Here is a 14,788-nt window from a genome sequence, read left to right as displayed (position 1 = left end):
ACATTGTCAAAAGTTTTCTCTAAGTCTACAAATGATAGAAACGTATGTTTGCCTTTCCTTAATCTAGCTTCTAAGATAAGTCGTAGGGTCAGTATTGCCTCACGTGTTCCAATATTTCTACGGAATCCAAACTGATCTTCCCCGAGGTCGGCTTATACTAGTTTTTCCATTCGTCTGTAAAGAATTCGCGTTAGTATTTTGGAGCCGTGACTTAAATTCACTAAATTAACGACCCATAAATGATGTAGGCCACACAGTTGCGATTTGGTTAGAATAATGTTTATTCAGAAAGAAAACTGATGGTGAAAGTGGTCGTATTTAGAATTATTCTTACACTAGAGAGTGTGTCCATTTGACACAGTTCGATCATTGACAATCTCATCGTGAATTAAAAGTCCTACACTCCACCTCGTTAACTACGCGAAAAGTTAGAGGTCACACCAAGCGCGCGGCTGCTCACCGCTCAACGCGAAGTTTCACTTCCTAGATATCTAAACACAGACTGTCCGCTTTCGCGTCTCACTCCGAACTGTACCCTTTGGTGTCTCCAGCCGAGCTGTATCCTGTGGTGCCTAGACCAGAACGGCCCTTTGTCTCTGACTGCGTTTCCCGCGCGCCGAACATAATCGCTCAACTGACAAGCGCAGTTCCCTTTCCTGAAGCCGTCCATCTGATTGGCTACAGCTTATTCTACATTATTTTACATTTTAACATATTTAAATAATCAAATCTTGACCACTTTCACGTTCTAAATACAGTAACAATAATATCCGTTACATAATAAACGTTAAATTCTTTTACATAAAACCAATACAGTTCCTTCTTACAATGAAACCTCCCCATCGCACCCCCCTCAGATTCAGTTATAAGGTGGCACAGTGGATAGGCCTTGAAAAACTGAACACAGATCAATCGAGAAAACAAGAAGAAGTTGTGTGGAACTGTGAAAAAATAAGCAAAATATACAAACTGAGTAGTTCAAGGGAAGATAGGCAACATCAAAGAGAATGCGAGCTCAGGAGCGCCGTGGTCCCGTGGTAAACGTGAGCGGATTCAGAACGAAAGGTCCTTGGTTCAACTCTTCCCTCAAGTGAAAAGTTCAATTTTTTTTATTTTCAGACAATTATTATCTGTCCGTCCGTCTGTCCGATGCGAGGTAACTGCACCGTAGTATGGGGACGCTACACCTAAACAAACATCGAAACACACGACGTCAATCGACTACAGCGCACGGAAGAGAGAGTATTCCTGCTAACGAGGCTCCCTGGCTGGCAGTTGACTGTTCGCTACTTTGGACGAGAGTGCATTAAAAATGTATTCCGTGCGCAATATGAATCTAGCAAATATAGCTCGCGACTTCAATAACAAGGTCGATAAATATTTTCCGAACTGTAAGGAATCGGAAAGTTCCTTAAGGGATCGGACGATTGTCGAACATTTGTATGATTATTTCCTACATTTGTTGATAAACAGTATGTGTGGTGATGACGATACCTTGCTGATTGCTGCGGGGCTGTATGTACCTATGACCTATGACATTGCGATCATATGTTTTTGGTCCCCATTGGAGAGGCACGTCCTTTCGCCTACTAATCGCACGGTTTTGCGATGCGGTCGCAAAACACAGGCACTAAACTTATTACAGTGAACAGAGACGTCAATGAACGAACGGACAGATCATAATTTTGCGAAAATAAAGAAAGTAAACTTTTCACTTGAGGGAAGACTTGAACCAAGGACTTCTCGTTCTGCAGCTGCTCACGCTAACCACTTTAAAAAAAAAAAAAAAAAAAAAAAAAATCTCATCCAAAGTAGCGAACAGTCAACTGCCAGCCAGGGAGCCTCTTTAGCAGGAATACTCTCTCTTCCGTGCGCTGTAGTCGACTGACGTCGTGTGTCTCGATGTTTGTTTCGGTGTAGCGTCCCCATACTATGGCGCAGTTACCTCGCATCGGACGGACAAACGGACAGATAATAATTGTCTGAAAATAAAAAATTAAACTTTTCATTCGAGGGAAGACTTGAACCAAGGACTTCTCGTTCTGAATCCGCTCACGCTAACCACGGGACCACGGCGCTCCTGAGCTGACATCGTCCTTGATGTTGCTTATCTTGCGCATGGACTACTCAGTTTGTATAGTTTGCTTATTTTTTTCATAGTTCCATGATGTTGCTTATCTTGCGCATGGACTACTCAGTTTGTATAGTTTGCTTATTTTTTTCATAGTTCCATGATGTTGCTTATCTTGCGCATGGACTACTCAGTTTGTATAGTTTGCTTATTTTTTTCATAGTTCCACATAACTTCTTCTTGTTTTCTCGATTGATCTGTGTTCAGTTTTTCAAGGCCTATCCACTGTGCCAACTTATAACTAAATCTGAGGGGGGTGCGATGGGGAGGTTCCTTTGTTAGCGTTGAATTCCACGGTCAGTAGCCTTGCACCAATGTGCTTTCTGATAAATAAATAAAGAACAAAAGTAACTATTATGCACTAAGTTTTACAACAAATATTCTATTAGCTAATGATACAATAAGGCGTCATGCTGTCACCGTTCAATGTGTTTTGTGTGGAGGAAATGATGATCTGATGCTTAACTGAAAATAATGATAAATTAAATTTGCTATATCTTTTAAACAAATAAAGTTATACAGTTGATATTTACAACGTTTGTCATTTTAATGATGCGCTTCTATATGAAATGTCGATCATTAAGATCGACCAAAGCGTTCAGATTTTAGCATTCAGGTCTTTGTTACAAAACTTGTTAATTTCACTTTAACAGTAAATCCTAAACTATTATTGATATGTTCAATATTCAAGTTTTATTGGGATCACCATGAAAATTTATGAAGGATGGTAGATTAAAATAACTGTGGCTTAATTCCCTGAATCACTGCAGAATTAAATTAATGTTTCCCTTTATGGCCAATCTTAGGTCCGCCATATTTAACACTGCTATGCCTCCCGGGGTTTCCCTATAAGGTAGGTTCTCGTCTCGCACACTACAGCGCTTAGGCCTCAATAGACAATAGACGCCGGCCGGGGTGGCCGAGCGGTTATAGGCGCTACAGTCTGGAACCGATCGCAGGGTCGAATCGCAACGATCGCAGGGTCGAATCCTGCCTCGGGCATGGATGTGTGTGATGTCCTTAGGTCAGTTACGTTTAAGTAGTTCTAAGTTCTGGGGGACTGATGACCTTAGAAGTTAAGTCCCATAGTGCACAGAGCCATTAGACAATAGACGCCTATGAATTACCCCATCTCGTGGTGAATCTGCGCCCTTTGTGGAACACGGTACTCGACGACAGGGTTCGTTTCACAAATTCTAAAGGCTGACTCTTTCAGCCATATACTTAAATGAGAGCGAAATGCTCGTTAACTCACAACCTGAGACTTTTTGCAACCACCGGCGAAGAATTTTCGTGATCAGTTTGCGCAAGAGGCAAGTTGCCGCTGCTTTGACAGTAACTAACGGTAGAAAAAGATGTAAAAAGAGTGGAAAAAGGGTGTGGATAAAACCGTGGATAGACAGGAGAAGTGAATTAGGCGCAGTCCTTAGCTAATTCTGTCCACTCAATGAACTGTGCGTCTGGCTGCTACGCGTAGGACCCGGGATCGATTCCCGTGCGTCTGGCTGCTACGCGTAGAACCCGGGATCGATTCCCGGTACTACCAGAGTATCAAAGAACGGTCAAAAACGGTGATCGGATGCTTTTATAGACCACCTGAGTCAGGATCTGTAGTTGTAGAGCACTTCAGACAGAGCTTGCAGCCGGCCGGGGTGGCCGAGCGGTTCTAGGCGCTACAGTCTGAAACCGCGCGACCGCTACGGTCGCAGGTTCGAATCCTGCCTCGGGCATGGGTGTGTGTGATGTCCTTAGGTTAGTTAGGTTTAAGTAGTTCTAAGTTCTAGGGGACTGATGACCTCAGAAGTTAAGTCCCATAGTGCTCAGAGCCATTTGAACCATTTGAACAGAGCTTGCAGAATATCATTAGTAGTTTTCCTGATCATGCCGTTGTAATAGCGGGTGATTTCAACTCGCCACTTATAGATTGGGAGTGTTATGCCATCAAAACTGGTGCCAGAAACAGGGAATCGTGTGGCATTGTTCTGAATGTCTTGTCCGAAAATTACCTCGGCAAATAGAGAACCAACTGGTGAGGGTAAGGTCTTAGACCTCCTGGCAACAAACAGACCTGAATTTATCGAATGAGTTAACGTAGAGGAAGTTATCAGTGATCCTAAAGCTGTGACAGCATCTATGACGACGGGTCCTATAAAGAATGTTAAGAAAGGCAGGAAGATATATTTGCTCAGCAAGGGTGACAGGTTACAAATTTCAGAATATCTTAGCAGTCAGCATCAACTATTCGGTGATGAGGACGAAGATGTGGAGAACAAATGGAAAAAATTCAAAGGCATCGTTCAATATGCCCTAGACAAGCATGTTTAGAGTAAGGTTTTAAGGGATGGGAAAGATCCACCATGGTTTAATAGTCGTGTTAGAAAAGCGCTACGTAAACAAAGAGCACTTCATCTCAGATTCAAGAGAAGTAAAAACCTAGCTGACAAACAAAGGCTCAACGAAGCCAAAATGAGCGTAAGGAGAGCAATAAGAGAAGCATTCAATGATTTTGAAAGTAAGACGTTGTCAACCGACCTGAGTAGAAACCCTAAGAGATTTTAGTCGTATGTAAAATCAGTAAGTGGGTCCAAATAATATCTATTCATTCTCTCAGCGACCACACCGGCACCGAAACGGAAGATGACAGAGAGAACGCCGAAACACTGAATTCGGTCTTCCGAAGTTGTTTCACCGCGGAAGATCGTAACACCGTCCCTCCTTTCAATCGTCGTGCGAACGTCGAAATGGCAGATATTGAGACAACCGATCGTGGAATCGAAAAGCAGCTACAATCGCTTAGTAGTGGAAAGGCTCAGGACCAGATGAGATACCTATAAGATTCTATAAAGAACTTGCTCCCTTTCTAGCAGTAATTTACCGCAGATCACTTGAGCAACGAAATGTACCTAACGACAGGAAGAAAGCGCACGTCATTCCCGTTTTTAAAAAAGGCCGTAACACAAATCCACACAATTATAGACCTATGTCGTTGACGTCAATCTGTTGCAGAATTATGGAACATGTTTTATGCTCAAGAATTATGATGTTTTTGGAAAATGAACAGCTCCTGTATAGAAATCAACATGGAATCCGCAAACAGAGATCCTGCGAAACTCAGCTCGCTCTGTTCCTCCATGAGGTCCACAGCGCAGTGGACAACGGCGCTCAGGCTGATGCCGTGTTCCTTGACTTCAGTAAGGCATTTGACACCGTCCCGCAATGTTGTTTAGTGAAAAAAAATACGAGCTTACGGAGTATCGGAGCAGAACTGCGATTGGATTCAAGACAGAACTCAACACGTCGCTCTTGACGGAACTAAATCGACAGAGGTAAAGGTAATATCCGGAGTACCACAGGGAAGTGTGATAGGACCGTAGCTGTTCACAATATATACAGGGTTATTACAAATGATTGAAGCGATTTCACAGCTCTACAATAACTTTATTATTTGAGATATTTTCAGAATGCTTTGCTCACACATACAAAAACTCAAAAAGTTTTTTTAGGCATTCACAAATGTTCGATATGTGCCCCTTTAGTGATTCGGCAGACATCAAGCCGATAATCAAGTTCCTCCCACACTCGGCGCAGCATGTCCCCATCAATGAGTTCGAAAGCATCGTTGATGCGAGCTCGCAGTTCTGGCACGTTTCTTGGTAGAGGAGGTTTAAACACTGAATCTTTCACATAACCCAACAGAAAGAAATTGCATGGGGTTAAGTCGGGAGAGCGTGGAGGCCATGACGTGAATTGCTGATCATGATCTCCACCACGACCGATCTATCGGTTTTCCAATCTCCTGTTTAAGAAATGCCGAACATCATGATGGAAGTGCGGTGGAGCACCATCCTGTTGAAAGACGAAGTCGGCACTGTCGGTCTCCAGTTGTGGCATGAGCCAATTTTCCAGCATGTCCAGATACACGTGTCCTGTAACGTCTTTTTTTTTTTTTTTTTGCAGAAGAAAAGGGGCCGTAAACTTTAAACCATGAGATTGCACAAAACACGTTAACTTTTGGTGAATCGCGAATTTGCTGCACGAATGCGTGAGGATTCTCTACCGCCCAGATTCGCACATTGTGTCTGTTCACTTCACCATTAAGAAAAAATGTTGCTTCATCACTGAAAACAAGTTTCGCACTGAACGCATCCTCTTCCATGAGCTGTTGCAACCGCGCCGAAAATTCAAAGCGTTTGACTTTGCCATCGGGTGTCAGGGCTTGTAGCAATTGTAAACCGTAAGGCTTCTGCTTTAGCCTTTTCCGTAAGATTTTCCAAACCGTCGGCTGTGGTACGTTTAGCTCCTTGCTTGCTTTATTCGTCGACTTCCGCGGGCTACGCGTGAAACTTGCCCTCATGCGTTCAACCGTTTCTTCGCTCACTGCAGGCCGACCCGTTGATTTCCCCTTACAGAGGCATCCAGAAGCTTTGAACTGTGCATACCATCGCCGAATGGAGTTAGCAGTGGGTGGATCTTTGTTGAACTTCGTCCTGAAGTGTCGTTGCACTGTTATGACTGACTGATGTGAGTGCATTTCAAGCACGACATTTCTCGGCTCCTGTCGCCATTTTGTCTCACTGCGCTCTCGAGCGCTCTGGCGGCAGGAACCTGAAGTGCGGCTTCAGCCGAACAAAACTTTATGAGTTTTTCTACGTATCTGTAGTGTGTCGTGACCATATGTCAATGAATGGAGCTACAGTGAATTTATGAAATCGCTTCAATCATTTGTAATAGCCCTGTATAAATGATCTAATACAAAGCGTCGGATGCTCTTTAAGGCAATTCGCAAATGATGCAGTTGTTTATATCAAAGTAGCAACGCCAGAAGATAGTAAGAATTTGCAGAACGACCTGCAGAGAATTGATGAATGCTGCAGACTCTGGCAGTTGACCCTGAACGTAAATAAATGTAACATATTGCGCAAACATTGGAAAAGAAATCCACTACTGTACAGGTACACTATTGAAGACAAACAACTGGGGACAGCGTCTGCCGTAAAATATCTAGGCTTTAACTATCCAGAGCGACCTTAAATGGAATGACCCTCGTATAAAACAGATAGTGGGAACAGCAGACACAAGAATCAGATTCATCGGAAGAATCGTAAGGAAATGTAACTCATCCACGAAAGCAGTGGCTCATAAGGCGCTTGTTCGCCCGATTCTTGAGTACTGTTCATCTATCTGGGATCCCTGTGAGCTATGACTGATAGAGGAGATGGAGAAGATCCAACGAAGAGCGGCGCGTTTCGTCACGGGATCGTTTAGCAGGCGAGAGAGCGTTACGGAGATGCTAAACAAACTCCACTAGCAGACGTTGCAAGAGAGGCGTTGTGCATCACGGAGAGATTAGCTATTGAAATTTCGGGGCAGCACTTTCCAGAAGGAGTCAGACAACATATTACCTCCCCCCCCCCCCCACCCCACACACACACACACACATACACACATACATCTCGTGTATTGACCACGAGGAGAAAATTCGAGAAATTAGAGCCAATACAGAGGCTTAACGACAATCATTCTTCCCACGCACTATTCGCGAGTGGAACAGAGTTGGAGGAATCAGATAGTGGTACCGAAAGTACCCTCCGGCACACGCCAATAGGTGGCTTGATGTAAATGTAGATGTAGATGTACCAGAGAGTTTTCCTTGGTGGGAGGAGTGGTACGGGTGCAGTCAGCCTCTTAAGGCCAATTGAGGAACTACTTGAACAAGAAGCAGCTGCTCTAAGGTCAAGAAAGTCGGCAATGTCTGGGAGAGTGGCGTCCTGACCGCACGTTTCTCCATACAGCATTGAATGACAGCTGTGGCAGAGAATAATGCGACGGTTAGTCGGTCCTCATTGGTCCACCAGCGCCATAACGGGGAGCTTTGCTTTGCATGCGCTAATTCGAGAGCTAAAGAGCGAAGACGAACAATAATTCCGGACAGTTTGCCGATTTACGAGCTGCGAGCTGCAGTTTTTTATAGATTGTGTTGGACAGAAGTCATAGAAGACTCAAAAATGGGACAAGAAATACGAGTGCGGGATAGATTGGTGGTTCCCTTGCGATTGTTTGCGGCAGGTGAGACAGTCACACATTAAGATAGTTTAAATGTACTGCCTCCCAACGACCACTCCACTACCATACTCTTCATGGTCATCAGCTGCACGAATTATAGCTTTCCTGATTTCAGTTTTCTTTTAACACTATCAGAGCGATGTGTGCGCAATTGAAAGGCTACATACTCTCCAGAAATGTCACATACGTCAGGTACTCCTTTCGCTAACACAACAATTTGTACTTATTTTATAAAGATGACTGCGTTGTACGCCGCGCAGGATCATTCTTGTGCCGCGCTCAGTGGCCGCGCGGTTTGAGGCGTCATGTCACGGATTGAGCGGCCTCTCCCGCCGGAGGTTCGAGTCCTCCCTCGAGCATGGGTGTGTGAGTTGTTCTTAGCATAAGTTAATTTAAGTTGTGTGTAAGTCTAGGGACCAATGACCTCAGCAGTTTGGTCTCTTAGGAATTCACACACATTTTGAGATCATTCTTGTGCAATCTAGGCTACGGAACTGCTGACAGTTATTGGAACTGTTGCGTATATTGCCCTCACGATAATACCAGTTATACTGTTGCAAGTAACGATCTTTTGATTCAGCTTATTTTCAAGCAACTGGGCAATTTCCTACATGGTCATCAACCTGCTAAATTACCATCTACAACCTGGCTTGCTCACGGTGACTCTTTCAACTGCGTACTGTTATGGGTTTGGTACTTAAAGAATGCACATTGCTGCATGACTATAGCTAACGATGCTTTCCAATCCTTATTCAGCACACGTTCATATTCTGAATGCTCTGAAGATGGTTGCAGATAGCAGCCAAAACTAGTTACCTAACTTTAATTGTGATAGGAAAATTGCGGTCTATGTATTAAAAGTTTTTACTTTAAAGTTGTTATTTAATAAATTACATTAAGACTGCAGTCTCTCTGTCTTGATTATGTCAGGCTTCACTGTTCACTGGCAGTACTGTCACATGTCTGTTTGAGGGCATATGAGGAGCGACAATAAAGTAATGAGACTGATTTTCTTTGCAAGATGTGGCAACCCTGCAGGCGTGTGTAGGCACATCTTGGACCTTGGTCTATAACCTGCTTCCATTCCGGGTGGCACATGGATGCAACTGCTCAGTCGTGAGTTGTGCTGTAATAAGTTGACATATGTTTGTGTCTCTCGTCACGGAAATAGAACCGCATAATATTGCGCAATGGTATACCAATTTCTCTTTGCGTTAAATTGGGTGAAAACGCGACGACAACTTACGGTAAGCTTCAGAAGGTTTTGGAGAGGAGGTTATGTCAAGAGCTCAGCGGGATCACACAGACCAAAACAAGCTCACATGTCAAAGTCGAAAGTGAAATGCATGCTTGCTTGCTTCTTTGATTCCAAGGGAATTGTTCATAAAGAGTGGGTGCCTCCTGGACAAACAGCTAGCCAATATTACTACAAAGAAATCTGAGAAAGACTTCGTAAAAGAGTTCTTGCTGATACAAAAATTAAGCAACTATGGCATTCGGAAGCAACCAAGTAAATGGATAAAATCATACTTGTGCAACCGCAAGCAGTATGTATCATTAGGAAACTCGTACCAATCAGAAACCAAATCCATCAGATATGGAGTGCCGCAGGGTTCGGTAATGGGGCCATTGTCATTTAATGTATCTGTTAATGATATAAGTGTTGAGGAGGACGAAAAGAAAATATTGTATGCTGATGACATGACAATACTAAATAGTGACCAAAATATGGAACAGCTTGAGAGAAGAGCATACATATCTGCAAATGTCACAGCGCAATGGCTGTTGGAAAATGAACTGGTTATAAATCTAAAAAAAGACTATGTATGTAGTGTTTAAAAACAAAGAAAAGGCTGTAGACATGGATTTAGAGGTTGATGGAACAAGGCTGGAAGAAGTAGAATCTGCTAGATTCATAGGTATTCTTGTGGATAATGACCTGAAATGGAAAAAACATATTAATAATGTCTGTAAGAAACTGAGCTCTGTCATATTCTTAATGATGCAGCTATCACAGTATTCAGACAAAAACCTTCTGTGTACTGTGTATCATGGACTTTTCAAACCATACTTACAGTATGGAGTGACTGTATGGGGAAACTCAAACAAACAAGAGACAAAATGAGTGTTCACATAACAAAAAAAAGCAATTAGGACCATTTTAAGAAGAAAGACCTCTGAAACACGCAGAAACTGTTTCAAGAATTTAGGTATCTTAACTTTTTCATCACTGTATATATACAAAACAATAATGTACATCACAAAAGGTAGTGAGGACTGGATTACAAATGCTAGTGTACACACCCACAATACAAGAAAGAAGAATGAAGTAGGGAGCATACCCCAGCGACTGGCAATGCTAGAAAAAGGACCCCAGTACTCTGGTATCAGACTACTAAGAAGTCTGCCCAAAAACCTGCAAGATAGTGTACTTCATAATGACTTTCCAAAGAAGCTTAAAGACTATCTCATTGAAAAAGAGTTTTACAGTGTTGCAGAATACTTATGCCATTAAATTTGTATATATTGTTACTCATTATCAGTGATGTAAAAATGTAAGCTAAAGGTGTAGAAAAATAAGTGATAAAGAATGTTAATACTTTGACATGTCCTATATTACACGTACATTTACTGTACACAATGTAATCTTACAGGATCAAATAAAATTCAATTCAATTCATTTCAAATTCAATTCTTCATGTCCTTGCCAACATAGCTGATAGTTGGATTCTGCATCACGAAAATGCGCTATCCCATACTGCTCTGTAAGTACAGCAATTTTTAACCTCAAAACAAATTTCAGTATTACCACAGCCACCTTATTCACCAGATATCACTCTGTGCGACTTTTTTCTATTTACAAGAGTCAAAACGGCGGTCAAGGGACACCATTTTCAAACAATACAAGATGTCCAAAAAGATGTGACGAGGGTCTTGGAGGATATTACAGAAGATGAGTTCCAGAAATGTTACCATCAATGATAGAAGCGCAGGAAAAAGTGTGTTCAATCAGTGAGCCTTGAGCAGTTCCTGGTGAAGTATCAGTGCAGCAGCAGTGCAGTAGCGAGTCGCATATTTAGCTTTCATATTTGTTTTGTAGTTTGATTCTTAATTTCTTTCTGAGTGTTTGTGTGCTTGCATATTTAATTACTTAAAATCCTTGCGTATTCTCGTATTTGAGAGGAGTAATATTGCTTATTGATAGCTGTAGAGTATAAATTCGCAGAGTTGTTAGATATTAGCCGTAGGATGGATAGAGTGTGTGCGTGCTGTGTGTGGGTGCAGGAAGAGCTGGCCGCGGTTCGCAAGCAGCTGAGCGTGCTGTTGGCCACGGTCAGCCGCCTTCAGGCTGCTGCCTCAAGGTGCAGCGACGGCGGAGGGTCTGGCGCGTCGCTTGAGACAGCCCAGGTGTCGCTTGCTGTGTCCACTGACTCAGCTGCCGAGGCACCTTCTAGTGTACCCGGCGTGTTGGGGCCGCCCTCACCTCAGCGTGAATGGCAGACTGCAAGGCGTTCGCGCCGCTCGAGGTGGAGGGTCGATGTGGAGGCTGTCTGGCTGGCCTCGACCATTCGTCCTGTCAGTGGACAGGTGGCCGCTCCTTCAGCATGGCCTGAGCAGGCACACAGGGGCAAAGGCTTGCTGGTTATTGGGAGCTCCAACGTTAGGCGGGTGATGGAGCCCCTTAGGGAAATAGCATACAGGGCTGGAAAGAAGTCCAACATGCACTTGGTTTGTCTGCCAGGGGGCCTCATCCAAGATGTGGAGGCGGCCTTGCCTGCGGCTATTGAGCGTATGGGGTGCAGTTGTCTGCAAGTAGTTGCTCACATCGACACCAATGATGCCTGTCGCTTGGGTTCTGAGGTGATCCTCAGTTCGTACGGGCAGCTGGCGGATATGGTGAAGACCGCTGGCCTCGCATGTGGGGTGCAAGCAGAGCTCTCTATTGCAGCATCGTTCCCAGAATGGATCGGGGTCCTTTGGTTTGGAGCCGAGTGGAGGGTCTCAACCAGAGGCTACGTCAACTCTGTGACGGTCTTGGCTGCAAATTTCTACACTTGCGCTATTGGGTGGGGAGTTGTAGGACGCCCCTAGATAGATCAAGGGTGCACTACACAAAGAGAGCGGCTATTCAGGTAGCAGAGTACTTGTGGTATGCACATGGGTTTTTTAGGCTAGGCAGTAGTGCGATGTGTCCTGATGAACACTCACCAGTCGACGTGCAGGCAGGGGAATCAGGACGTGCTCAGTGTAAAGATACATCAGCTATCAAGATACTAGCAGTAAATTTTCAGAGTGATCGGAATAAAGTTCCTGAATTTACTGCCCTCCAGAAAGCGTGTGGCGTGCAAATTATTCTCGGGACTAAGACCTGGCTGAACCCTGAGATAGGAAGTTCTGAAATATTTAGTGAAGGCTGGAACATGTAGCCGGCCGGAGTGGCCATGCAATTCTAGTCGCTACAGTCTGGAGCCGAGCGATTGCTACGGTCACAGGATCGAATCCTGCCTCGGGCATGGATGTGTTTGATGTTCTTAGGTGTCCGCCCCAGTAGCTGAGTGGTCAGCGTGACGGATTGCCGTCCTCTGGGCCCGGGTTCGATTCCCGGCTGGGTCGGAGATTTTCTCCGCTCAGGGACTGGGTGTTGTGTTGTGTTCATCATCATTTCATCCCCATCCGGCGTGCAGGTCGCCCAATGTGGCGCCGAATGTGATAAGACCTGCGATATGGCGGCCGGACCTGCCCCGCGAGGGGCCTCCCGGCCAATGACGCCAACCGCTCATTTCCATGTTCTTAGGTTAGGTAGGTATAACTATATCTAAGTTCTAGGGGACTGATGACCTCAGAAGTTTAGTCCCATAGTGCTCAGAGCCATTTGAACCATTCGGAATGTGTATCGGAAAGACAGATTAGACACTGTAGGAGGTGGTGTCTTCATTGCAGTTGACAAAAATATTGTGTCCACTGAGGTCGAAGTAGAGTGTGATTGTAAAGTTATCTGGACACGTTTAACAGGGCTGGGGGAAATAAAGTTAATTGTGGGGTGTTATTACCGGCCACCAGGTTCCACTGTGACAGTTCTGGAATCATTCAAAGGGAGTCTACATTCTGTATTGCAGAAGCATCCGGACCATAGTATATTAGTCGGAGGTGACTTCAACCTACCTAGTACAGACTGGGATGTCTATGGATTCATTACAGGTGGTACAGACAAGCCTCATCGCTCCTTCCTCCTCCTTCATACATGTGAAATTGGTAGGTAGAACAGATGATGAACTGGTGGAACAAATCTAAGATTTTTCTTAATGTCATGCCTCTTTTTGTATGGTATTGACTTTGCTGTCCTAGCATGAGCAGTTATGTAATTTCAAAGGCTTAGCAGAAATTCCTGCACATCTGTTTCATTAGATTTGGGGTCAGCTGCTTTATACTTTTCTGTTTATTTGAAACCACAGAGAATATAAACACTGTCAAAACTGAAAAAAATAATGGGCATGAGACAGCTGACATTGGTATAAGCAACAATTTGTTTTGTTATCAGCTGAAAAATTGCTCGATAGTAAGTTCAATGAATTATGTATATGACCATCATTACAAAAAAAAAAAATAAGCACCTATTTTAACTATAATATAACAAGTTACATGAACTCAAACCATAAGTCACAATCATACACTTGGCACTTGGATCACTTCAGCTTTCACACTAAATTAGAGGCATATCTTGGAACCATAATGATCCAAGTGTGATTTTTCAATTGGATCAGTATGGCCGGATGTATTTTTCAAAATATTATCAGTTCCAAAATAGGAGACTGAGACGTTCTTGCAGAAGATGGTGGATTCCACAGCTGGATGAGTGTGGTATGCAAATTTACATTTTCTCCCATGCATCCATACAGAAAGCTCTAAAAAATACAAAATTTCAGTTGGATCACTATGGTTCTACCATCCCCTGTTATTTACACTTTTGTGTCTGCGCCCCTCACAGTGTCACTTGTTCCTTTAAACTGTTTTACACTTCCTTTTCTGTTTCACTAGCATTTGGTACACCCATTGAGTTTTTGGTTCATGACTGATTCTGTTTTTCATCAGTCTGTCCCTTGTTGGTGCCGATACTGCTGGTACAAACCCATAGGTTGAAGACTGATTCGGAAGAAATATGGGCAACTCTACACTTGGCGTACAAAATTATCTCACTGACTAGCAAGACAGAAATGAAATTAGAAGACAAACTGAAATAACCAAAAAAGAACTGCCAGCTGATATTTTGGCTAGGAAAAAAAAATGGGACACAGTAACATGATAAAGAATGCTAAAATAAGACTGTCTGTGTTTCAGTTAAGACTCCTTAAAGGTCAAAGAAAATAAGTTCTGAAGTATCCCAGTTCTTCTACTTACTCAGAGGAGTATTTGTTATAGCTATCATTCAAATGAAAATTATTATAACTTTGATCAAATTAAACTATGTAGTTCCAGTGACCTATTCAAGTCTCAAACATCTATGGCATATATATGCAGACTGAAGCAATGTTTGAAAATTTGTACCAAGATTGAGATTCGAATCTGGGTCTCCTGCTCACTGACCACTAAGCCACC

This window comes from Schistocerca serialis, chromosome 6, assembly GCF_023864345.2.
Source record: "Schistocerca serialis cubense isolate TAMUIC-IGC-003099 chromosome 6, iqSchSeri2.2, whole genome shotgun sequence".
Lineage (NCBI taxonomy): Eukaryota > Metazoa > Arthropoda > Insecta > Orthoptera > Acrididae > Schistocerca > Schistocerca serialis.
Note: the sequence above shows the minus strand (reverse complement) of the source record.